We start from the raw sequence: 26,458 nt of genomic DNA, 5'->3' as shown, positions 1-26,458 counted from the left end.
CGGCCGAGGTGACAAGGGTTGGTTACTATCATGGTGTGTGTGCGTGCGCGCGTGTGCCTGTGACTGGAAACACACGAACAACGACTATATATTTAAAATTATAACGTTGGATTTAAGACAAACCACAACAACTTACCTGTCAGCAGATGGAAACATTGTTAGCAAAAATCAAGCCCCCGATATATTGAAGCATCTCCTTGTTAACGCTGAGGTAAGATAAAGTTATTGGTGGTCACTAGCACAAAGAGGCACTACAAACAGCTGACACTCACAACGACTTGATCATCTCCCTGGCTTTGAGATTAGTAAAGTGTATGATAGTAAAGTGTATGATAGTAAAGTGTATGATAGTAGAGTGTATGATAGTAAAGTGTATGATAGTAAAGTGTATGATAGTAAAGTGTATGATAGTAGAGTGTATGATAGTAGAGTGTATGATAGTAGAGTGTATGATAGTAAAGTGTATGATAGTAAAGTGTATGATAGTAAAGTGTATGATAGTAGAGTGTATGATAGTAAAGTGTATGATAGTAAAGTGTATGATAGTAAAGTGTATGATAGTAGAGTGTATGATAGTAAAGTGTATGAGTGTATGATAGTAAAGTGTATGATAGTAAAGTGTATGATAGTAGAGTGTATGATAGTAAAGTGTATGATAGTAGAGTGTATGATAGTAGAGTGTATGATAGTAAAGTGTATGATAGTAGAGTGTATGATAGTAAAGTGTATGATAGTAAAGTGTATGATAGTAGAGTGTATGATAGTAAAGTGTATGATAGTAAAGTGTATGATAGTAAAGTGTATGATAGTGAAGTGTATGATAGTAAAGTGTATGATAGTAAAGTGTATGATAGTGAAGTGTATGATAGTAAAGTGTATGATAGTATAGTGTATGATAGTAAAGTGTATGATAGTAAAGTGTATGATAGTAGAGTGTATGATAGTAAAGTGTATGATAGTAGAGTGTATGATAGTAAAGTGTATGATAGTAAAGTGTATGATAGTAAAGTGTATGATAGTAAAGTGTATGATAGTAGAGTGTATGATAGTAGAGTGTATGACAGTAAAGTGTATGATAGTAGAGTGTATGATAGTAAAGTGTATGATAGTAAAGTGTATGATAGTAGAGTGTATGATAGTAAAGTGTATGATAGTAAAGTGTATGATAGTAAAGTGTGATAAAAGAGTTAGTAGAGTGTATGATAGGAGTGTATGATAGTAGAGTGTATGATAGTAAAGGTATGATAGTAAAGTGTATGATAGGTGGAAGTGTGATAGTAAAGTGTGTGGATAGTAGAGTGTATGATAGTAGAGTGTATGATAGTAAAGTAAAGATAGTAAAGTGTATGATAGTAAAGTGTATGATAGTAAAGTGTATGATAGTAGAGTGTATGATAGTAGAGTGTATGATAGTAAAGTGTATGATAGTAAAGTGTATGATAGTAAGTGTATGATAGTAGAGTGTATGATAGTAAAGTGTATGATAGTAAAGTGTATGATAGTAAAGTGTATGATAGTAAAGTGTATGATAGTAGAGTGTATGATAGTAAAGTGTATGATAGTAAAGTGTATGATAGTAAAGTGTATGATAGTAAAGTGTATGATAGTAAAGTGTATGATAGTAAAGTGTATGATAGTAAAGTGTATGATAGAGGTATGATAAAAGGATGATATGAAGTGTATGATAGTAAAGTGTATGATAGTAAAGTGTATGATAGTAAGAGTGTATGATAGTAAAGTGTATGATAGTAAAGTGTATGATAGTAGAAGTGTATGATAGTAAAGTGTATGATAGTAGAGTGTATGATAGTAAAAGTGTATGATAGTAAGTGTATGATAGTAGAGGTGTATGAGTAGAGTGTATGATAGTAAAGTGTATGATAGTAGGTGTATGATAGTAAGTGTATGATAATAAAGTGTATGATAGTAAAAGTGTATGATAGTAAAAGTGTATGATAGTAAAGTGTATGATAGTAGAGTGTATGATAGTAAGTGTATGATAGTAGAGTGTGTGATAGTAAAGTGTATGTAGTAAAAAGTGTATGATAGTAAAGGTGTATGATAGTAAGTGTATGATAGTAAAGTGTATGATAGTAAGTGTATGATAGTAAAAGTGTATGATAGTAGAGTGTATGATAGTAAATGTATGATAGTAGAGTGTATGATAGTAGAGTGTATGATAGTGGGGTGTATGATAGTAAAGAGTGTATGATAGTAAAGTGTATGATAGTAAAGTGTATGATAGAGAGTGTGTGATAGTAGAGTGTATGATAGTAGGTGTGATAGAGTGTATGATAGTAGAGTGTATGATAGTAAAGTGTATGATAGTGAGTGTATGATAGTAAGTGTATGATAGTAGTGTGTATGATAGTAAGTGTATGATAGTAGAGTGTATGATAGTAAAGTGTATGATAGTAAAGTGTGGTAAAGTGTATGATAGTAAAGTGTATGATAGTAGAGTGTATGATAGTAAAGTGTATGATAGTAAAGTGTATGATAGTAAAGTGTATGATAGTAAAGTGTATGATAGTAAAGTGTATGATAGTAGAGTGTATGATAGTAGAGTGTATGATAGTAAAGTGTATGATAGTAAAGTGTATGATAGTAAAGTGTATGATAGTAAAGTGTATGATAGTAAAGTGTATGATAGTAAAGTGTATGATAGTAAAGTGTATGATAGTAAAGTGTATGATAGTAGAGTGTATGATAGTAGAGTGTATGATAGTAAAGTGTATGATAGTAAAGTGTATGATAGTAAAGTGTATGATAGTAGAGTGTATGATAGTAAAGTGTATGATAGTAAAGTGTATGATAGTAAAGTGTATGATAGTAGAGTGTATGATAGTAAAGTGTATGATAGTAAAGGTATGATAGTAAAGGTGATAGGAAGTGTACGATAGCAGAGGCATGATAAAGAGAGTGTATGATAGTAGAGGCATGATAGTAAAGGCATGATAGCAAAGGTATGATAGTAAAGTGTGTGATAGTAAAGGGTGATAGAAAGAGGCAGTATGATAAAGAGTGTATGATAGTAAAGTGTATGATAGTAAAGTGTATGATAGTAGAGTGTATGATAGTAAAGTGTATGATAGTAGAGTGTATGATAGTAGAGTGTATGATAGTAGAGTGTATGATAGTAAAGTGTATGATAGTAAAGTGTATGATAGTAGAGTGTATGATAGTAAAGTGTATGATAGTAGAGTGTATGATAGTAAAGTGTATGATAGTAAAGTGTATGATAGTAAAGTGTATGATAGTAAAGTGTATGATAGTAAAGTGTATGATAGTAAAGTGTATGATAGTAAAGTGTATGATAGTAAAGTGTATGATAGTAAAGTGTATGACAGTGTTTGTAATTAGTGCAGTTTGTGTTGTAATGACCATTGCTTGATAGTTGAAACTGTAGTATAGAACAACTAGAGTTATTTCGCTGATAATTATAATCTATAGTGCTTCAGACTTTTGTGTGGCAGTTCTCATTAACACTACTTACAAATTTATAATCAATATGTTTAGGGAATATGTTTTTATTTAATACTTTTATAATATCTAATTGATTTAGGTAACCCAGAAATATACAGTATATACCTTAAATCAGGGTATGACTCAATGAATCTTATAGCTCGTAAAATATAGTTGTGACCTACGTAATTATACTGTAGATTGTTAGGAAGGGCGTGGTTTATTGGATTTTATTATTTTATGATAACAATATGAAAAGTTGTTGCTACTTCTGTCAGTTCTCTAAATGCTACCCCTGACTGACTGCCTGGTTAACTGACTGACTGATAATGTTACTGACTGACTGAGACCATTTAGGATCCGCCCTTTCTAACTAATCACCACACACCAGTACTCTCCTAATGTAAGATTTAAACCAGTATTAAAGCACCAAGAGTAACAATAATAATAATAAAAATAATAATAATAATAATAATAATAATAATAATAATAATAAAACTACACATAATCGAGAGAAAACTCCCCTTGTGTGAAAAATAAAACATTATCAGTCAGGTCAGGAGAGGCAGACTCTGTATCAAATAAAAGCAAAAAAAAAAAACACATTGTGTTCTGTTTTCTTAATCTTAAATTATTCTTGGTGACAGTTTTATTTCTCAAGAAGAAAGGTTTGAGACATTGTTGTACCTCTGTCAGGGGTCGAGGCAAGGGTACGATAACGCCGACTTAGGCGGTGTGTCCACTCCCACTTAGTCGGTGTGGCCACGCCCTTGTAAACGAGTGTGTTGTTGTCAGGCGTGTTATTAACCTACTGGGTGTACGTACACGTGTTTGTGTTTGTTATCAAGGGTGTACTTAGGTGGGTGTGTTTTATTCCGGATTTACAATATCTGGTGGGGGTGTATGAATCTGGGTGTACATTGTGTGCGGGGGTGGGTGGGTGTTGAAGTGTGCATCATTTTACAGAGTTCCTGAATCATCAAATATGTGCGTAAATGATAGAATAAGTACATTAAAACATTAATTAGATGTATTGATGTGTGTTTAACCCTGTGTGCACATGTGCGTTTGTGTTAGGTGAGGTGCACATGTGTTAGGTGGTGACTCCATATGTGTATAACGCTAGGTAAACTTCGCTTCACTCCCCATATATATTAATTTAGCAGGTTTGACATGACCTGTGTTGCTCAGTGATGAATACTGTTTTTCCTCTGTTGTTTTTCGATTAAATATTTTGGTTTTCAATAGTTTGTCACAATGAATTTTTTAAATGTCATGCAAATAAGTATTAAATACGAATTATTTACTCATTGATTATTATTATTATTATTATTATTATTAAAGTAGAAAAACACCACAATTAAAACTTCATAAATTTTTTTATAGTGAAAAACTCGAGATATTGAGAATATTTACTATAACATAGCAATCCTTTGTTTAGTCTGTCATTGGAACAGTTCAGTAGATTTCATATTATTTAGCCTCAGTTATTCACTTTCATAAGATACCAAAATACCTGAGTTCAAGATTTTTCTCACCCTGACTTAGCAAAAAAATAAAAATAAATAAATAAAAGATACAGCGGCAAGCATATCACCAGAGCGAGGTAGTAATGACGCTCTGACGTCATGAAAGCTGTACCCCTGAGCGTTCGACATTGAACCCGAGACGTGACTTCTGGCGCCTTTCCCTCGCAAATCATTCCATAATCATAATGTTTATCGGGTCAGGGTAATTTTATTGTCGTCGGCGAGTTCACATGGGAGCCAATAACCTGACACCAAGATTATTTTGCACTTGACCGACATATATACAGTCAACCAAAGTCAGAATTACATCATCGGGATAAATGTTGGCGCGGGAAACTCGTAGTTCTTCCAGACACGGCCAGAGGGGACAAGCGATTTGCGCCTGAGTTTTTGTTTATTGTTTGCCTGACTGACCATGGTGATAAGAAATCCATTTTTTACGTAAGATGGCGAAGAGTCAGAGTAGAGGTTAGTGTCTTTTAGGTTTTTGACATTAACGGTGGCATTTTGTAAATTTTCTCAATCTCTTCTTGTTTTGACGCAATCACTGAAAAATTTTACTTGCTGGCGCGAAGGTTAAATGATTTTGAGGTCATAGAGAGACGTGGATATGTGAAACAGAGTATGAAAGTAGATCATAGAGAGAGAGGGAGAGAGAAAATTTTGTGAACAGCAGTAGTCGCTAGGGTACGATTATTCACGTTACACCAGAGTGATGGAGCAGCTATGAATAAGATTCGTTTTAATGTCCCCGCCAGTCTCTATAGAAAGTATAAATATTTTGCTATTTGGACTTTAGATATTAGTTACGTTACCTTTCAACATTCTTGGATAGTCATTATTTTGACGGTAATGTCGAAAGCTAAATTATTTACCGTAAATACTCCTCCGAAAAATCTGCGGTCACCTCGTGTCGTCTGTTTGTTTACACCATGACGCTTTCCGTGGGACCAAAGTCCAAATTAAGTACTTTCTGTTTAATATGACGGGGGTCCGGGGAGCGGACTTAGGTTAGCTTAGGTAAGTTTCTTTGCTTGGTTAGTTCTGTTGCTTTGACATTTTCTCATAAATGGAGATTTTCCAAAGAAAATTAAGGTCAGATTTAAACAAAGCGGAAAATATATTTCCCCGTAAAGAAACGAAGGGGACGATTAAAACAAATCTTTACGGTGAATAATTCAACTCGGGAATAACACCAGTTTACTTACTAACACATCGTTCCTAGATCACAACACCTAACACATGCATTAACGTCTACCACAACCTACATAGAGTTAATTATTACTTTAAAAACTTTTATAAATTATGAAAAATTTATACCTTGGACGTATATTTATAAGCCTATTTGAAATACACCATTGGTACATAAGGATACAGGAAGTTATATGTATTTTTAACTGGGGAAATCCTTTGGTATATAATTTTTCACACAATCATTATGTATCGGCCTACTCAAAGTCACTTGCAGTTTCAGGAATACATGTATGTACTATAGAGTAATAACACACACACACACACACACACACACACACACACACTGAATGGTCAAGACGTACCTGGCGCTCCTCTGGGAGCAGCCAGGTCAACTGTTAAGTTGGCCCATACCAACTCCCTCCCCTGAACCCTCCTCCCCACCGGAATATCAACAAGTTTTCTCCAGAAGTTACAAGTTCATTTAGGAAAGGAATGGAACCAGTGTTTAACAGAGGTGAACAGTGTTTAAGTCAGTGAGAACAACTCAACAGTAACAGCTGAGTCGTACCCAGGTTAACCTTCACACAGTGAGGTCCCAGGTACCCAGTGATAACTGCCCGTGAGACCCAGCAACAACCAGCAATGTGTTAATCCGTTTACCAGAGGAAGGCCTGGGACCACACCTCACTCATATAACACATCTGTGAGGGAATTACTACACCACGTGAGGTCCCTCATAACACATCTGTGAGGTAATTACTACACCACGTGAGGTCCCTCATAACACCATCTGTGAGGGAATTACTACACCACGTCAGGTCCCTCATAACACATCGGTGAGGGAATTTCTACACCACGTGAGGTCCCTCATAACACCATCTGTGAGGTAATTACTACACCACGTGAGGTCCCTCATAACACCATCTGTGAGGGAATTACTACACCACGTGAGGTCCGCAACACCATCTGTGAGGAATTCATTACACCACGTGAGGTTCCCCATAACACATCTCAGAGGGAATTACGCACACCACGAGGTCCTCACATAACACCCATCCGTGAGGGAATTACGCCACCACGTGAGGTCCCTCATAACAACACCAGAGGTAATTACTACACCACGTGAGGTCCCTCATAACACCATCTGTGAGGGAATTACCACACCACGTGAGGCCCCTCATAACACCATCTGTGAGGTAATTACTACACCACGTGAGGCCCCTCATAACACCATCCGTGAGGGAATTACTACACCACGTGAGGTCCCTCATAACACCATCTGTGAGGGAATTACTACACCACGTGAGGCCCCTCATAACACCATCTGCGAGGGAATTACTACACCACGCCAGGTCCCTACACACCATTCAGAGGAATTACGCTGGCACGTCAGGGTCCTCTATAACACATCTGTGAGGGAATTACTACACCACGTGAGGTTCCTCATAACACAACCAGGAGGGAATTACTACACTACGTGAGGTCCCTCATAACAAATCTGGTGAGGGAATTTTCTACACCACGTGAGGTCCCTCATAACACTTATCATCTCCAGAGGTAATTACTATTCACGTGAGGTCCCTCATAAATATCTGGTGAGGGGAATTACTACACCACGTGAGGTCCCCTATACAACACATCTGTGAGGGAATTACTACACTCACGGAGGTCTCATAACACCATCTGTGAGGGGAATTACTACACCACGAGGTCCCTCTATAACACCATCCCAGGAATTATTATGACCACGTGAGGTCCCTCTTAACACCATCTGTGAGGGAATTACTACACTACGTGAGGGTCCCTTTAACACATCTGTGAGGGAATTACTACCGTACGTGAGGTCCTCATAACACCATCCGTGAGGGAATTACTACACCACGTCAGGCCCCTCATAACACCATCTGTGAGGGAATTACTACACCACGTGAGGTCCTTCATAGCACCATCTGTGAGGGAATTACTACACCACGTGAGGTCCCTCATAACACATCTGTGAGGGAATTACTACACCACGTCAGGTCCCTCATAACACATCGGTGAGGGAATTTCTACACCACGTGAGGTCCCTCATAACACCATCTGTGAGGTAATTACTACACCACGTGAGGTCCCTCATAACACCATCTGTGAGGGAATTACTACACCACGTGAGTCCTCACTTACACCATCTGTGAGAATTACTACACCACGTGAGGTCCCTCATAACACATCTGTGAGGAATTACTACACCACGTAGGAGGTCCCTCCTAACACCATCCGTGAGGAATTACTACACACCACGTGGGGGTCCCACTCATAACACCATCTGTGAGGAATTACTACCACGTAGGGGCCCTCATAACACACCATCTGTGAGGAGTACTACACCACGTGAGGTCCCTCATAACACATCTGTGAGAGAGAATTACTACACCACGTAGTCCCTCATAACACCATCCGTAGAGAGTACACTACACCACGTGGGGTCCCTCATAACACCATCCGTGAGGGAATTACTACACCACGTCAGGCCCCTCATAACACCATCTGTGAGGGAATTACTACACCACGTGAGGTCCTTCATAGCACCATCTGTGAGGGAATTACTACACCACGTGAGGTCCCTCATAACACATCTGTGAGGGAATTACTACACCACGTGAGGTCCTTCATAGCACCATCTGTGAGGGAATTACTACACCACGTGAGGTCCTTCACTGCTTTCATATCTGTGGGAGTACTACACCACGTGAGGTCCTTCATAGCACCATCTGTGAGGGAATTACTACACCACGTGAGGTCCTTCATAGCACCATCTGTGAGGGAATTACTACACCACGTGAGGTCCTTCATAGCACCATCTGTGAGGGAATTACTACACCACGTGAGGTCCCTCATAACAACATCTGTGAGGGAATTTCTACACCACGTCAGGTCCCTCATAACACCATCCGTGAGGGAATTACTACACCACGTCAGGCCCCTCATAACACCATCTGTGAGGGAATTACTACACCACGTGAGGTCCTTCATAGCACCATCTGTGAGGGAATTACTACACCACGTGTTTGCTGTTCAACACCTGCATTAATCTGTATGTTCACTGTATGTTCCTTCACCTTTCTCTAATGAAGGCTTTTGTTAAAACACCAATGTATGTAATAAGTCATTTATGTCCAATGTATATTTTTAGCCTTCGGGCTGCAGAACTTTTTCAATAAACCGTTAATTATTATTATTATTATTTATCACACACACACACACACACACACACACACACTTAAATTTGCCAGAACTAACCTAACCGAAACTAACTTAACCTGCTCTCTGCTTCCTCCCTCTCCTATCTTTTACCTCCCCCTTCACTTCCTTCTTCCCCCTCCCCTTCCACCCTCTCTTCTTCCTCCATCTCCTTCCTCTTCTCTTCCCCCATCTCCTTCCTCTTCTCTTCTCCCACCACTCTGTAATCTTCCTTTATCTTCATCCTCCCTCCCTCCCTCCCTCCCTCCTGCTTCTCTTACTCCCTCCACACCTCTTCCTACGCCTCCCTCTCTTCTTCCCCCTCCCATTGAATGTGACACTGTCAAAGACTTCAGGCCACCTGGCTTATTGTATCATGAACTACGTAATTACTACATTGAATCAGGAGTGCTTGAGGACATTCTTGCTGTCAATCCAAAATTTGCTAGCCCACACTGATTAGTCCTCAAATAGAATATGACTTCTACTGTATATGAACCTCTGTCCTGTGTGGCAGTGAACAGTGATACCACCCTCAGTGTCAAGACCTGACTGAATTCCTCAGAATAGACAAACTGTACTACAAGCTTTGCCAATAAATTTGTTAACAGTTAAAAAACTTCCTCTCCTCTCATTCCTTCCCCACCCTCTCCTCCCTCCCTCCTCCCTCCCTCCCTCCCTCCCTCCCCATCCTCTCCTCTCCCCACCCTCCTCTAATATTCCTCCATCTCCTCTCTTCTCTCCCCCTCACCCCTCTGTTCTTCCTCCCTCTCCCCTCTCCATCTCTCTTCCTCCCCACCCTCTAATATTCCTCTCTCTCTCTCTCTCTCTCCCCATCACCACAAGATAAAGATAATTACCTCCCCCCCTTCTCCCCCTCCCACAGTAGGATCTTGTGAGAGACTTTGAGTATCACACTACGGCTGGTCTGGTGGCTGTCGTTACAAGGCAATTAGGTCGTTTCGTGGGAACAGCTGTTGGGAGGTTCATCTCTTACAGCTGTCGGCATTATTTTGATGTTGGTTTTTCTTTTCTCTCGCTTCTGAGGAGGTTGGCTTAAGTTGGGTTTGGTTAGGTTAGGTTTAGGTTAGGTTAAGTTGAGTTTGGTTAGGTTATGCCAGGTTTAGGTTAGGTTTGGTTAGGTTATGTCAGGTTTAGGTTAGGTTAGGTTAAATTGAGTTTGGTTAGGTTATGTCAGGTTTAGGTTAGGTTAGGTTTGGTTAGGTTATGTTAAGTTGGGTTTGGTTAGGTTATGTCAGGTTTAGGTTAGGTTAGGTTGGGTTAAATTGAGTTTGGTTAGGTTATGTCAGGTTTAGGTTAGGTTAGGTTAGGTTATGTCAGGTTTAGGTTAGGTTAGGTTTGGTTAGGTTATGTTAAGTTGGGTTTGGTTAGGTTATGTCAGGTTTAGGTTAGGTTAGGTTAGGTTAAATTGAGTTTGGTTAGGTTTAGGTTAGGTTAGTTTAGGTTAAGTTGAGTTGGTTAGGTTTAGGTTAGGTTTGAGTGTTTTCAATTGGGTTTTGGGGGAAATTTAGAAGAAAAGGATGTTTTGAATAGTAAAACTTTGAGAGACTAAAGTTGGTTGTTTGGTTGGTTTAAGAATATTTGAAGAAAACTCTCTCTCTCTCTCTCTCTCTCTCTCTCTCTCTCTCTCTCTCTCTCTCTCTCTCTCTCTCTCTCATGCCAATTAAAAGAAATAACCAAAAGGCCTTGGTGAGGTGAGAAATAACTCGAGGTATCTTTTTTCTTCTGTCTCAAGGTATTCATTCTTGTTACTCTGTGTTGACCTCGGCAGTAAATATGTGTGTGGGAGGGGGGCGAGTTGGAAAGTATATATATGTAATGTGTTTGAAGGTATTTGGAGGTGTTTCAGTGTGTTAGAGAGAGAGAGTGTGAACAGCCGCCACATAACGAGTGATAATGAGGTCCTTCACAAAGACCCCATAAAACTACCCTCCCTCTCTTTAACCTTCCTCCCCTCCTTTAACCTTCCCTCCCTGTCTCCCTTCCTTTAACCTTCCTTCTCTGTCTCCTCCTTTAACCTCCCCTCCCTGTCTCCCTTCCTTTAACCTTCTCCTGTCTCCCTCCATTTAACCTTCCTCCTGTCTCCCTCCTTTAACCTTCCCTCCTGTCTCCCTCCTTTAACCTTCCCTCCCTGGTCTCCCTCAGGGTTTCCTCCCTCCCTCACTCTCTCCCCTAAGCCTTCCATTCGTTCCTCCTTATTGCCTTCCCTCCCCCCCCTCCTGCCCTTGGTCTCTTAGCCTCCTAGACCCGGCGGTGGAGAGAATGCCACCCAAGGCAGTGGCCCCAGGCACTGGGTTACCCTGAAGGTGACCCCTGAGGCTTGTCACCTAGGGGTGTAGGGCAGCGTGGAGGAGGTGCTGGTGGAGGCTAAGGTGGTGCTGGAGGTGAGGTATAGGTGTCAGAGAAGGTGCTGGAGGGTGAGGTGCTGAAGGGTGAGGTGCTGAAGGGTGAGATGCTGAAAGGTGAGGTGCTGAAGGGTGAGGTGCTGAAGGGTGAGGTGTAGGTGTCAGAGGTACTGAAAGGTGAGGTGCTGAAGGGTGAAGTGCTGAAGGGTGAGGTGCTGAAGGTGAGGTGTGAAGGGTGAGGTGTAGGTGTCAGAGAAGGTGCTGAAAGGTGAGGTGCTGAAGGGTGAAGTGCTGAAGGATGAGGTGCTGAAGGGTGAGGTGCTGGAGGGTGAGGAAACGGTGAGGTGCTGAAAGGTGAGGTGCCGAAGGGTGAGGTGCTGAAAGGTGAGGTGCTGAAGGGTCAGGTATAGGTGTCAGAGGTGCTGGAGGGTGAGGTGCTGAAGGGTGAGGTGCTGAAAGGTGAGGTGCTGAAGGGGTGAGGTGCTGAGGTGAGGTGCTGGGGTGAGGTGGTGTAGGGTAAGGTGCTGAAGGGTGAGGTTGTGTAGGGTAAGGTGCTGAAGGGTGAGGTGCTGAAGGGTGTGGTGCTGAAGGGTGAGGTGCTGAAGAGGTGCCAGGGTGAGGTGCTGAAGGGTGAGGTGCCGAAGGGTGAATGGGGTGAGGTGCTGAAAGGTGTGGGTGGTGCCGAAGGGTGAGGTGCCGAAGGGTGAGTGTAGGTGTTATGGGGAAGGGACGACATATCTCCCTTGACTATTTTAATTTTTCTTCATTCTATTTCCATCTTTCTTCTTTTCATTCCAGTCTCATTTTTCCTTCCTGTCTGTCTGCCTGTCTGTCTGCTCTTTGTTTTGTGTGTCTGTTTTTCTCTCTCCTCTCCTTTTAACTAGCTCGCACTGCCACAACCTCTCTCTCTCTCTCCTGCCCTTTAGCGTGGTTCATTAACTAACTCTTTCACCTTATGACTGGTTCTGTGAGTCGATCGTTCCTCTCACTTCGGTTCGCCTATCCGCCCATATGGATGTCTAACCGCCCAAATGTTTAAATGACTGACTGACTGGCTGGCTTTCTGAATAACTAACTGACGTGCTGACTGACTGACTGACTCACTCACTCACTGAAAGAACTTTTTGACCCTTCTTGAATTGGCTCTTCTTCACTAACATGTACCCACCCACCCACCTTCCCACCCACCTTCCCACCCACTCCAGCCATTCATCCACCCATTCTAGCCACCGACCCACCCACCCATCCACCCCAGCCATCCACCAACCCACCCACTCCACACACCCACCCACCCACGCCGGCACTTTCGCTGTGAAGGGAAAAGGTCAGATGGACAGCAGGCTTATTTTCACCGGCAGTTAAAGAGTGCAGGTTTCCTCCCACTGGTGATGGAGACTTATTTATACGTTTGGAGACTCGTATTGTAGGACTTATTAACGTGTATGTATGTATGTATGTATGTATGTATGTTTCAGACGTCACGATATCTATGCCACATTTCTCTACCTAAACACTTAATTTCACAGCTTTACATAACAGGTATACAGCACAGTTTCCACTACATTGCTGTTTATAAATGTTCAGTATTTTTTATTACAATATGGGGATTTTTTTCTTTAATATATCTTATACATGCAAGCATTAATTTCACAATATTTTATACGCGAAACAAGTTCTCTGTATACGGTAAGCTAGTTGTCTGATTATAATTTACTTGACTCCTTTCACAAGATGTCTTTATATAGTCATCCCGGTCAGTGTTTGGTGAGCAAAATAAAAGTTTTGTCTCTTATTTCCCTCGTATACCCAAGTCAAATGTCAATATTTTGGCTGTAAAGTGTGTTGACGGTCGCTCCGGCGTCTACTCAAATGTCAATATTTTGGCGGGAAAGTTTGTTGACAGTGTTTACCGCTAAGAATAATTATTTGTCAAGATTTTGGCGGGAAAGTTTGTTGACAGTGTTTCCCGCCAAGAATTAACTGTAAAGATTTTGGCTGGAAAGTTTATTATCAGTAATTCCCTCTCGTACTCAGATAGTTCTAACATCATAGCGGGGAACTTGTTGACAATGGTTCCCGTGTGTATTCAAGTGTCAAGACTGAGGCGGAAAGTTTGTTGACAATAGTTCCCATGTATTAAGTGGAAGTTGAAAAAGGTAGAGGAAGCCCGTGAGATAATGGAAGGATAAAGGAGGGAGATATTTACACAAGGGAATCAGCGGTAATCACTTAATTATTCCCGTCATTCCTGGCAAGAAAGCTGTGACGTCCTTGAAAGGGTCGTTTGTGATGGGAACTCCAGCTACCAGGTTCTTCTGTATAAACGTTCTTCATGGCAATATTCAGATACTCAACCATGACACATTATCATCTATAACAGTGAGAAATACAGGTGATATCAGTTGCCTCGTGTGTATCTTTTTTTTTATCCGTGTTCCAATACTTCACTTAAGTCTTCATAAAGAATTTCAAATACTGAAGTCCGGAAAATCATCAGCGATTATTGTGAGAAACAGAATATATAAACAGTATGTGCTTCTTTGTGTATGCATTATAGACAAATATTACTGTTAGTTCTAGAATTTTAGGTGAACTTCTTTATGAATGTGTAATGATGGTGGAAGTCACGAAGAATTTTTGGAAAACGACGGGAAAAGTACAGTAAACTGGTGCTGAAGGAACAGCGTAAATCTCCATCAGCCGTGAATTTCCCCGTTTCCTGGCGGGAGTTCTCATGTTATAGTCATAATTAACTCGGCAAATGCACAGTTGAATCAGCCAACACAGTGGGTGGAACCGGATACAACCGCTCTCAACTGTAACTGTGTATAACTGCAGACAGTGTCAGATAATTGTGACGCTGATTCTTGTGTTTGTAGAGAAGGTTATAATTTTTCTCGTCTCGTTATGAATACAATTTTAAAGCCATAATTATAATACTCAGATCAAAGTCACAGTTAAGATGACATATCTGTACAGTAGTAGCCCAAAATCTTAGTTTGAGGACGTAACATCCTGAAGTAAAATTCATACTCAAGTGTGATGGTTTAGGTAGTATAAACATCAGGGTATAACGTCGTTTAGAAGCAGCCGAGCATCACGAATGTGTTCAGCAAGGAGCTTCAACCGTGATAACGAGAATGTGAATCTCCTGTTAGAACACTGCCTCACACACTCGGTTCAGCCTACACTGACTCACGACCAAATCCTCTTGGTGCCGGCAGGGTTGAGTAAGGCTGCACGTAACTAACAGGTTATCTGCAAGTGAAGGGCGACCTTATTCTCCGAGGGATTTTTAACCTGACTTTTAAAAGGAAACCTAAGTTCGAAACCGTGACTGAAGCGGACTGACCTGACTTGACCTTTCCTTCCCATTCTTAGGTAATTTTCTCAGTGTGAGGTTCTAGTGTTAGTTAAATTGGCTCGTCATCCTTCCCTCACTAACAATGTCAGGAACAATGCTCACTTGTTTTAATATTATTTTAACGTGCAAATATGTAAGTCCCTTATGCATTTATATTTGTAAAGTTCACAGTGCCAGTTCTTTGTCCACGTCCGGTAAAGAGGTGATAGTGTTATTTATGTTGACTCATAGGTCGCACACACCATACGAACATTAATGTTGAGGGAATCAGTATATAAATTCTTTTGTATTGTACTGACTGTGTGTAAAGGAATAAACACGACCTCTGGATTCACTGAACTGGCAATATCAACAAATAGTTGGCCTTTAGTGGTCACCCTTCGCTAAATACCTCGACTTGAGTGAACCTGAAAGGTGTGTCCATCTGCTTGACGTCTTAATTATCAGTTGAAAATTATTTCTATCCGATACTCAGTCTGAGGAAAAAAATAATAATAGAGGAAGCAGTGAACAGACGATTAGTAAATTTGGTGGGATAGTCTGACACTACACGAGAATAAGATCACATATTCTCGTACATTGCTCTCCCTAGCTTATCCTGCCTCATGATTAAACACTAACGCTACCTGGGAGTTTAGGTTAGGTTAGATAATATTAAGTTAGGTTATATAATGTGACGTTAGGTTAGCGAATAATGCACGTAAGTCTGTATACTTTAAATGTGGACACAAGAGAGAGGGAGAAAAACCCCCACATTGACGTGTGTTCCTCGACCAGCCTTGAACCCGCCTGGGTCGTTCTGTTGAGGGAGATAAGAGAGTATTTGAGCCGATAAGACCTTGACCGCAGGAGTGTCCAGGCCTTTGTGAGCAAGCCGGTTAGGGTCTCTTTAACTACCAGCTCGGTGTGAATCCAGGCACTTGGTGTGTGTCTGGGGTGCTGGAACCTGGATGGACTGGAAGTTAATAATGGTCCTGGTGTGTGTGTACTTGGGACCATTACACATGTGGCCAGTATACTCACCTCACAAGTGAGTTGGATCCCCGGTCAGGATGAATCTATGGGCGAGTTTCTTTACGCCATTTACCTCTGACTACCAGTAGTACTACCCTGTACCTTTGATGTGGTAGGTTTTTATTGTCAATAAAAAATTTCAATTTCAATTGCCTCTGTCTACCCAGCAGTAATTGCCTAACCTATAACCTAACCTAACCATGTCTTAGGTGGTGGAGGAAGTGAACAAAAGTGGAAGATCAGGTTCTTGGGGGAAGCTGTGAGAGAGAGAGAGAGAGAGAGGAACGTTGTACTAATGGTGGGGCCGATGCTTGGTATTCTTCTGGTACAGGTCGTGATGGTATCTGACACTGATGGTGGTACTTGGTGTGTGTGTGTGTGTGTGTGTGTGTGTGTGTGTGTGTGTGATTTTTTCTCATCTTTTTAATTCTTCAGTATGATTCGTCTGTTACGGCTTCACAACAACGGTTGTCTGTTCGTGATTCGAGATAACGGTCTTCTGTCTTGAAAATAACGGTATTGAAAATAACGGTATTGTCTTGAAAATAACGGTCTTCTGTCTTAAAAATAACGGTATTGTCTTTAAAATAACGGTATTCTGTCTTCAAACAAACGGTCTTCTGTCTTCAAACTAACGGTCTTCTGTCTTAAAATAACGGTTTTCTGTCTAAAATAACGGTCTTTTGGTAGGTAGTAGGTAGTAGGCAGCTACCAAACAGGAAGCATAATGTGTTGTCTAATGGTAGACCCTGCTGCCATATGTGACCAAGTCCCAGGTTGCTCATCTGACTTTCTGCCTCATTTACACACAATTGCTGGGTCTCAATTGTTTCTCTTACTATTGACAACACAACATACAGTACATATATTGTTTCTCACTCTTGATCTTTTTTCATTTTTGTATTTCTTTATTATTATTATTATTATTATTATTATTATTATTATTATTATTATTATTATTATTGTTGTTATTATTATTATTATTATTATTATTATTATTATTATTATTATTATTATTATTATTATTGTTATTATTATTATTATTATTATTATTATTATTATTATTATTATTATTATTATTATTATTATTATTATTATTATTATTATTATTATTATTATTATTATTATTATTATTATTATTATTATTATTATTATTATTTATTATTATTATTATTATTATTATTATTATTGTTATTATTATTTATTATTATTAGTATTATTATTGTTATTATTATTATTATTATTATTATTATTATTATTGTTATTATTATTATTATTATTATTATTATTATTATTATTATTATTGTTATTATTGTTATTATTATTATTATTATTATTATTATTATTATTATTATTATTATTATTATTATTGTTATTATTATTATTATTATTATTATTATTATTATTATTATTATTATTGTTATTATTATTATTATTGCTATTATTATTATTATTATTATTATTATTATTATTGTTATTATTATTATTATTATTATTATTATTATTATTATTGTTATTATTATTATTATTATTATTATTATTGTTATTATTATTATTATTATTATTATTATTATTATTATTATTGTTATTATTATTATTATTATTATTATTATTATTGTTCTTATTATTATTATTATTATTATTATTATTATTATTATTATTATTATTATTATTATTATTATTATTATTATTATTATTATTATTATTATTATTATTACATTTTTACGCCCCAGGCCCTGATGTGGGTCAGTGACCTGTACCCGGGTGGGCTAATCCCTGTAAGAAAAAAAGGAGTTTGTCTTAAAAATAACGTTTACTCCGTCACAATAATTACAAGAACTGATTGGAGCGTGTTTGCTGACGTCCTAAATTCGTCATTACTGTAAGCATTGACGTCACATACGCCATTACTACAAGCGCTGACGTCACTACTGCGTCTAACAGTTATCGGAGTCACCTTGTAGTGTCGAATTATCCCTCGTAATTATGATGTAATAATTATTTTTTTTGTTCGCCAGTAACTCGTCACGGAAATGTTATTATAACGGGATAAATTATGGAAGTTCCTGCTCATGTCACCAACGTTATAAATTAACCATAACGTAATATATCAAACTAATTTTTCGTAACGTTATAAAATCACTGTTACTTAGTGAAAATTTCTGCTGACGTCATCAATACGTCATAACTCATCTTGTTATTGTCAGTCATGCATAAATTAGTATCAGGTTCAATGTGATCCACACGTCGTAAATTTCATGATTACGTCACGGTTGCGTCACCAAGTCTTCTGATTCCTTCACTAGACGTAGTTCATCCTCTTAGCCTTACGTCACTAACACACACCTGATGGCGTTATGTAATACCATAACAGTGACATCCCGTTGTGGGAGACGATACATGACATCATTTTGACGTCATTGATACGTCACAAAACCTTAATCTGGCTTCAGTACTCGTGATTAAATTATTGTATTGTTACATCCTTATAACCTAACCTAACCTAACCTAACCTAACCTAACCTAACCTAACCTAACCTAACAAAACCTAACCTAACCTAACCTAACCTAACAAAACCTAACCTAACCTAACCTAACCTTGATATAGAGGATGTTATTATCTCTTACGTCATTGTTACGTCATGACAAAACCAAAACAAACATTTTGTTGGGGACGTGACGTAACTTTTGTCCCATTATTATTATTATTGTTATTATTATTATTATTATTATTATTATTATTATTATTATTATTATTTTATTATTATTATTATTATTTTATTATTATTATTATTATTATTATTATTATTATTATTATTATTATTATTATTATTATTATTATTATTATTATTGTTATTATTATTATTATTATTATTATTATTATTATTATTATTATTATTATTATTATTATTATTATTATTATTATTATTATTATTATAGTTTTTCATTCCATCTTGACCAATCAACGCACTCTTCAGGTGCAATGACAGATCGCTGATTGGTCAGGCGATCATCATAACCTATCAATGAATATCCGTGACGTCATATCAATAAGTCACTGATTGGCTAACCTTGACCAATCATCGGCGTATTTTAAATCAGGTAGTGAATTATGGGAAATACTTTAATACTCACTTGTATTTACTTATTGTATTAATGTAGGCAGAAAGAGAGGCTGACTTAAGTAACTGGTTATATTGTGTTGTATAATTGGTTAGTAATTATAGGTAATTATTATTCGCATTATTGTCAAGGTAAAGGTTGGTTGGTGTGTGTGTGTGTGTGACCTAGTGCCTGGTGCTGGGGGGTCATCACCTCTGTCTGTGTTAACCTCAAAATACTTCATTATGCAGAGCAGCTTACCTGTCTACTGCAGCCCTCCCTCCCTCCCTCCCCTTCCCCTTCCTTTCCTCTCCTTCCCGCTGCCTGTAGTGCTGAGTCGTTATGGGGTCGTAAGGAGTTGTAACTGTCGCTGGTGATTGGCTGGAGAATGACTAACTACCGCAGTAATGCCAGAACACATCATCCTCACCCACCCCAGGAAATGAGATGGTTATGGCAACACTGTCAGGTGGAGGTTATTATTATTATTATTATTATTATTATTATTATTATTATTATTATTATTATTATTATTATTATTATTATTATTATTTATTATTATTATTATTGTTATTATTATTATTATTATTATTATTATTATTATTATTATTATTATTATTATTATTATTGTTATTATTATTATTATTATTATTATTATTATTATTATTATTATTATTATTGTTATTATTATTATTATTATTATTATTATTATTATTATTGTTATTATTATTATTATTATTATTATTATTATTATTATTATTATTTATTGTTATTATTATTATTATTATTATTATTATTATTATTATTATTATTATTATTATTATTATTATTATTATTATTATTATTATTATTATTATTATTATTATTATTATTATTATTATTATTATTATTGTTATTGTTATTATTATTATTATTATTATTATTATTATTATTATTGTTATTATTATTATTGTTATTATTATTATTATATTATTATTATTATTATTATTATTATTATTATTATTATTATTATAATTATTATTATTGTTATTGTTATTATTATTATTATTATTATTATTATTATTATTATTATTATTATCATTATTATTATTATTATTTTTGTTGTTATTATATTTGTTATTGCTTGGTGTTGTTGTTATTATTGTTGTTCTTGTTCACGTGCCACTCCACCAAGCTGTTATATTTAATGACTCGCCTCTTAATGACTCATCGCCCTCTAATAAACCCCGATAATTAATTAACCCTGGTGAACAAGGTCTCGTTTACCACCCACAACTATTAAGGAACAACCACTTAGAGTGTAATTTTTAAAGTGCTGGATGAATAGTAATTAGTTGGTGACGTCATATTTTAGGTTATTTAGTGACGTCATATTTTTGGTTATTTAGTGACGTCATATTTTAGGTTCGTTTTAGTGACGTTATATTTTGGGTTAGTTTTGGTGACATCATTATTTAGGTTAGCAAGAGTGACGTCGTATTCTGTGTTAGAAAAAGTGACATCATATTTTAGGGTTACGTCATATTTTAGGTTATTTAGTGACGTCATATTTTAGGTTATTTAGTGACGTTATATTTCAAGTGAATTTTAGTGACGTCATTATTTAGGCTATTTAGTGATGATCACCTTTTAGGATAAACAGTGACGTCATCTTTTAGGTTTTACTGACGTCATATTTTAGGTTTTAGTGACGTCATCTTTTAGGTTTTAGTGACGTCATATTTTAGGTTTTAGTGACGTCATGTTTTAGGGTTTAGTGACGTCATATTTTAGGTTTTAGTGACGTCATATTTAGCTAGTAATAATGTTTAATATTAAGGTAAAATAAGCTGATGAGACTAATCTTCAAGTGAAATAAGCTGGGGTGACTAACCAACAGGTGAAATAAGCTTGGGTGTTTAGGTGAAATAGGTAGGAGACTAATCTACAGGTTAAATAAGCTGGGGTGACTAATCTACAGGTTAAATAAGCTGGGGTGACTAATCTACAGGTTAAATAAGCTGGGGTGACTAATCTACAGGTGAAATAAGCTGGGGTGACTAATCTACAGGTGAAATAAGCTGGGGTGACTAATCTACAGGTGAAATAAGCTGGGGTGACTAATCTTCACGTGAAATAAGCTGGGGTGACTACTCATCAAGTGAAATAAGCTGGGGTGACTAATCTTCAGGTGAAATAAGCTTGGGTGTTCACGTGAAATAAGCTGGGGTGACTAATCTTCACGTGATCCCTTTTCCCCCCCCAGTCACAAGAAAGGTTAGACCATTCACTGTACACACGTCCCTAATGACTTACCAGCCCTCATTAACACCTATGTAAATCACCTCCCACGGTATTTGCCACATGTTATTGAAGGTGATTGAGCGTGTGTAAAAAGTAGGGGTTGTGGGCAGTGATAAACACCCGTTAATCCTGGCTGCGGCCGTCATACCCAGCTTAATTTAGGTTAGGTTAGGTTAGGTTAGTGTTAGTTTTGGTTGGGTTGGGTTTGGTTTGGTTAGGTTAGGTTAGTGTAGGTTAGGTTAGTTTAGGTTGGGTTGGGTTGGGTTTGGTTAGGTTAGGTTAGTGTAGTTTCGGTTGGGCTGGGTTGGGTTTTGGTTGGGTTAGGTTAGGTTAGGTTAGGTTAGTGTAGTTTAGGTTGGGCTGGGTTGGGTTTGGTTAGGTTAGGTTAGGTTAGGTTAGGTTAGGTTAGGTTGGGTTGGTGTAGTTTAGGTTGGGCTGGGTTGGGTTTGGTTAGGGTTAGGTTGGGTTAGGTTAGGTTAGGTTGGTGTAGTTTAGGTTGGGTTGGGTTTGGTTTGGTTAGGTTAGGTTAGGTTGGGATTTAGGTTGGGTTGGGTTGGGTTAGGTTGGGTTGGTGTGGTTTGGGTTGGGTTGGGTTGGGTTAGGTTGGGTTGGGTTAGGTTAGGTTAGTGTAGTTTAGGTTGGGTTGGGTTTGGTTTGGTTAGGTTAGGTTAGGTTAGGTTAGGTTTAGGTTGGTGTAGTTTAGGTTGGGCTGGGTTGGGTTTGGTTGGGTTGGGTTAGGTTGGTGTAGTTTGGGTTGGGCTGGGTTGGGTTTGGTTGGGTTGGGTTAGGTTAGGTTAGTGTAGTTTAGGGTTGGGCTGGGTTGGTTTGGTTGGAGTTGGGTTAGGTTAGGTTGGGTTGGGTTAGTGTGGTTTAGGTTGGGCTGGTTTGGTTTGGTTGGGTTAGGTTAGGTTGGGTTAGGTTAGTGTGGTTTAGGTTGGGCTGGGTTTGGTTTGGTTGGGTTAGGTAGGTTAGGTTGGGTTAGGTTGGGTTGGTGTGGTTTAGGTTGGGCTGGGTTGGGTTTGTTTAGGTTAGGTTAGGTTAGGTTAGGTTAGGTTAGGTTAAGAATATCCACTGTTTAATTCTCAATCACTTCGTAGGGTTTGGTTAGGTTAGGTTAAGTTGATCCACTGTTTAATTCTCAATCACTTCCCAGGGTTAGGTTAGGTTCGGTTTGGTTAAGTTGATCCACTGTTTAATTCTCAATCACCTCGTTGGGTTAGGTTAGGTTAGGTTAGGTGAAGTTGATTGATCCCCTGTTTAATTCTAAATCTCTTCGTATGGTTAATGTTCCGTGTATTAAATTATCTAGGTAAAATCTTTTTCCAGGAATATCGTTTAAAATGGTTCTAGAATTACACTAAGACTCTACGCTAAGTTACTATTAGTTTCAAAAAAAAAACATCGAATCTTTCTGAATCTATATCCTTGTTTTACGTTCAATTTCTCTGTAAACAGAGACACGAGAAAAAAAAATTCTTAACTACCTTCCTTAACCTACGACACGTAACTGGTAGTCGTAAAGTTGTCGTAACTTCGCCGTGACTCTACCATAACTACATGTTGGGTCCCTTATACCTGCCAGTTAAAGGGAGAAACTCTAACTTGTGGGATTACGTGACCTTTTGGATAGTTCGGTCTTGTTAGGGTGGTTTGGAAGGTGTGTGTGTGTGTGTGTGTGTGTGTGTGTGTGTGTGTGTGTGTGCAGTGGGCCTATACCTGCTACTGATGTACTGATGGGTGGGTAGAGATAGCAGAGATTGTTTGAATCACTGTTAATGAGTTTTCCTTGAGGCATGACAACCGAGGTCAAACTAAACACGCTATATCCCTTCCTGCCCTCCTCCCTTCTCTCCCTCTTGCCCTCTCCCTTCTCTCCCTCTTGCCCTCCTCCTTCTCTCCCTCTTGCCCTCCTCTCTTCTCCCTTCCTGCCCTCCTCCTTCTCTCCCTCTTGCCTCCTCCTTCTCTCCCTCTTGCCCTCCTCCCTTCTCTCCTCTTGCCCTCCTCCTTCTCTCCCTCTCCTCCTCTCCCTTCTCTCCCTCTTGCCCTCCTCCCTTCTCTCCCTCTTGCCCTCCCCCTTCTCTCCTCTTGCCCTCCTCCCTTCTCTCCCTCTTGCCTCCTCCTTCTCTCCCTCTTGCCCTCCTCCTTCCTCCCCTCTTGCCCTCCTCCTTCTCTCCTCTTGCCCTCCTCCTCTCTCTCCCTCTTGCCTCCTTCTCCCTTCCCTCTTACCTCAACACGGTATCTACCTGTCTCACCTGTTGTATAACCCAGCTAGTGAAACAAGTTCTTCCCGGGATTAAAACATCTCGAATACTATAACTTGAACCCTTGAGTACGACAGGTTGACCCTTTGAGTACAAGAACTTTACGCAACTAATTGAACCGTTGAGTACGATGATTTAATCTCTTTTTATATGAGAATTTAATCCCTTATGTACGAGAAGTTAACCCTTTCAGTATACGATGATCCTTTGATAAGTCGGATTGAACCCTTTATATAAATGTTTAATTCCTTTATACTCAAGAAGAATAATACACGATGCAACCAGTCACCATAAATAAAGTACTGTTTTGTTATTCCTTGACCAACGACTATAGCAAGCATCATTATTCTCACTTCATAACCCTACAAAAGGGGATTCGAGAATGCTATATGTAAAGAGGTGTTCCACGCCGTATTATTTGTATAGACTATAGATGATCAAGGTTTATTTTCATCAAGGCAAGGATCACAATAGAGGATTTCAGTATGTTATGAAAGGTATACAACGTTACGATCCTTTTTATAAACGATTAAGAGCGGATCGTAAGTGTTTCATAACCTATACCTTCACTTGTTTCTTCTCCAGGTTTTCTTCCCTTATTGTTTTCACGGGAACCTGGCCGATTCATTCTTAGTTACTTTTTGTTTTCTGTCAAGTGAACTGTGAGGGAGATTGAGACACCCATTGTTTTCCCGCGACACCTGAGTAATTAGTGAATGAGACTAGTCTTTCCCGCGTGAAGTCTTTTGTTGACTGTGGTAATGTTTTGTGTTTACGGGAGGTTTAGCAAAGTTTAATATAATAAACGTTATTTAAAATCCAGATTACTTTAAACCATACTGCGTCTTGTGGAACTATTAACCAAGACTGAGACGGCTATTAGTTACCTACTGTACCAGCTAATGCAAAATTTGAATCAATTATTTTTTTCCCAACGTGATATTTTATGTTTAATTTTGGTTACAGGAAAAGAGGCAGAGCATAATGTACACACAGAGGTAGAAAGTTGTACAAGATTTTACTGTTTTTCTTTTGAGACGTCATGTAAAAGACTTGACATCAGATATTTACTGAGCTGAAATATAATTAAGTTATTTTCTTTTATTACTTAGCGTTTCGTTGTTGTTGTTGTTGAGGGTGTTGTTGTTGTGGGTGGTGGTGTTGGTGTTGTTGGTGTAGTTGTTGTTGTTGTTGTTGGTGTACTGTAGTTGTTGTTGTTGGTGGTGGTGGTGGTGGTGGTGTTGTTGTTGTTGTTGTTGTTGTTGTTGGTGTACTGTAGTTGTTGTTGTTGGTGGTGGTGGTGGTGGTGGTGTTGTTGGTGTAGTTGTTGTTGTTGTTGTTGTTGGTGTACTGTAGTTGTTGTTGTTGGTGGTGTTATTGTTTGTTGTGTTGTTGTTGTTGTTGTTGGTGTACTGTAGTTGTTGTTGGTGGTGGTGGTGGTGTTGTTGTTGGTGTTGTTGTTGTTGTTGTGTACTGTGTTGTTGTTGTTGGTGTGTTATTGTTGTTGTGTTGTGTTGTTGTTGTTGGTGACGTGTTGTGTTGTTGGTGGTGTTATGTTGTTGTGTTGGTGGTGGTGGTGTTGTTGTGGTTAGTTGTTGTTGTTGTTGGTGTACTGTAGTTGTTGTTGTTGGTGGTGTTATTGTTGTTGTTGCTGTTGTTGTTGTTGTTGTTGTTGTTGTTTTTGTTTACAGGGTGGTGGCCCCGTGATGGTAAAGGTTAACCAGACCGACGCTAGATGGAGTCTTTACCACCACCCAAGATGGAGAGTCATGGCGAGGTGTAGTGGGTGCTGGTCCCGCCCACAACCTCCACCCATGGTCACTCTACGCCCACAGCTTACATCCATGGTCACTCTACGCCCACAGCTTACATCCATGGTCACTCTACGCCCACACTTACACCCTGGTCACTCACCCACACTTTACACTCATGGTCACTCTACGACCCCAGCATCCACATATCCTCAACTACTATCCTCATCTCCAACATCCACCTCCACCATCCACCTCCCTCACCTTTATCCTTCCTGGTAATCTCTCTCCATCACAGTCACACCACGACATACAAGCTGTGAGGTGATATTGGTGAGGTCACGACTCTAGCTAACCTACCCAGACGACCATGGTAGAACTAGGAGGAGGAAGAGGGGGAGGAGAGGGAAGGAGAGGAAGTAGGAGCTAAATAGTAGTAGTAGTAGTAGTAGTAGTACCAATAGTCAAGATGGTGTGGGTTAGTACACCTTGGTTGGCTTGGCTGGGTGTGCTGGCTCGCCGTCACCTTCTCCCCCAGGTAATAAGATAGCCAGGTTGGGGTAAGCGGCGGCGGCTCCTACTTGCCCAGACGTCCAGCACCAACACCTCAGTTACCAACCCTTAACACAAATTATTTTCCATCATCCAAACTGCTATGTATTTTTACTTGGAATTAACGTAGAAAAATAAGTAGTGGAGTCATCTATCTCTTTGTGTGTCGAGGGGCCATTATATGCTATCTGTGATAATCAAATAGGATTAAGTCACTCTCGGCGTAATTAATATGGAAGCCTTTTACCTTCCAGACCCGCCCGAGCCATCCCACCAAGATAAGAAGCACGAGACTGGGCTAGGACGCACCACGACTCCTATGAGGTAAAAAAAAAAAAATAAAAAAAAAATAAATAAA

At 38.7% G+C, this 26,458-nt stretch overlaps 1 long non-coding RNA gene across 1 annotated transcript; it reads left to right on the top strand.

Annotated features, from left to right (window-relative positions):
* LOC121878456 lies at positions 1-26,458 on the top strand. Its single transcript, XR_006091158.1, has 2 exons — positions 1-211; positions 26,355-26,458. It is a non-coding gene; the product is annotated as an uncharacterized LOC121878456 (long non-coding RNA).

Source organism: Homarus americanus, unplaced genomic scaffold, assembly GCF_018991925.1.
Source record: "Homarus americanus isolate GMGI-L3 unplaced genomic scaffold, GMGI_Hamer_2.0 scaffold41027, whole genome shotgun sequence".
Classification (NCBI taxonomy): Eukaryota; Metazoa; Arthropoda; class Malacostraca; order Decapoda; family Nephropidae; genus Homarus; species Homarus americanus.
The sequence above is the reverse complement of the archived record's forward strand: the minus strand, read 5'-3'. Positions and strand labels throughout refer to the sequence as shown.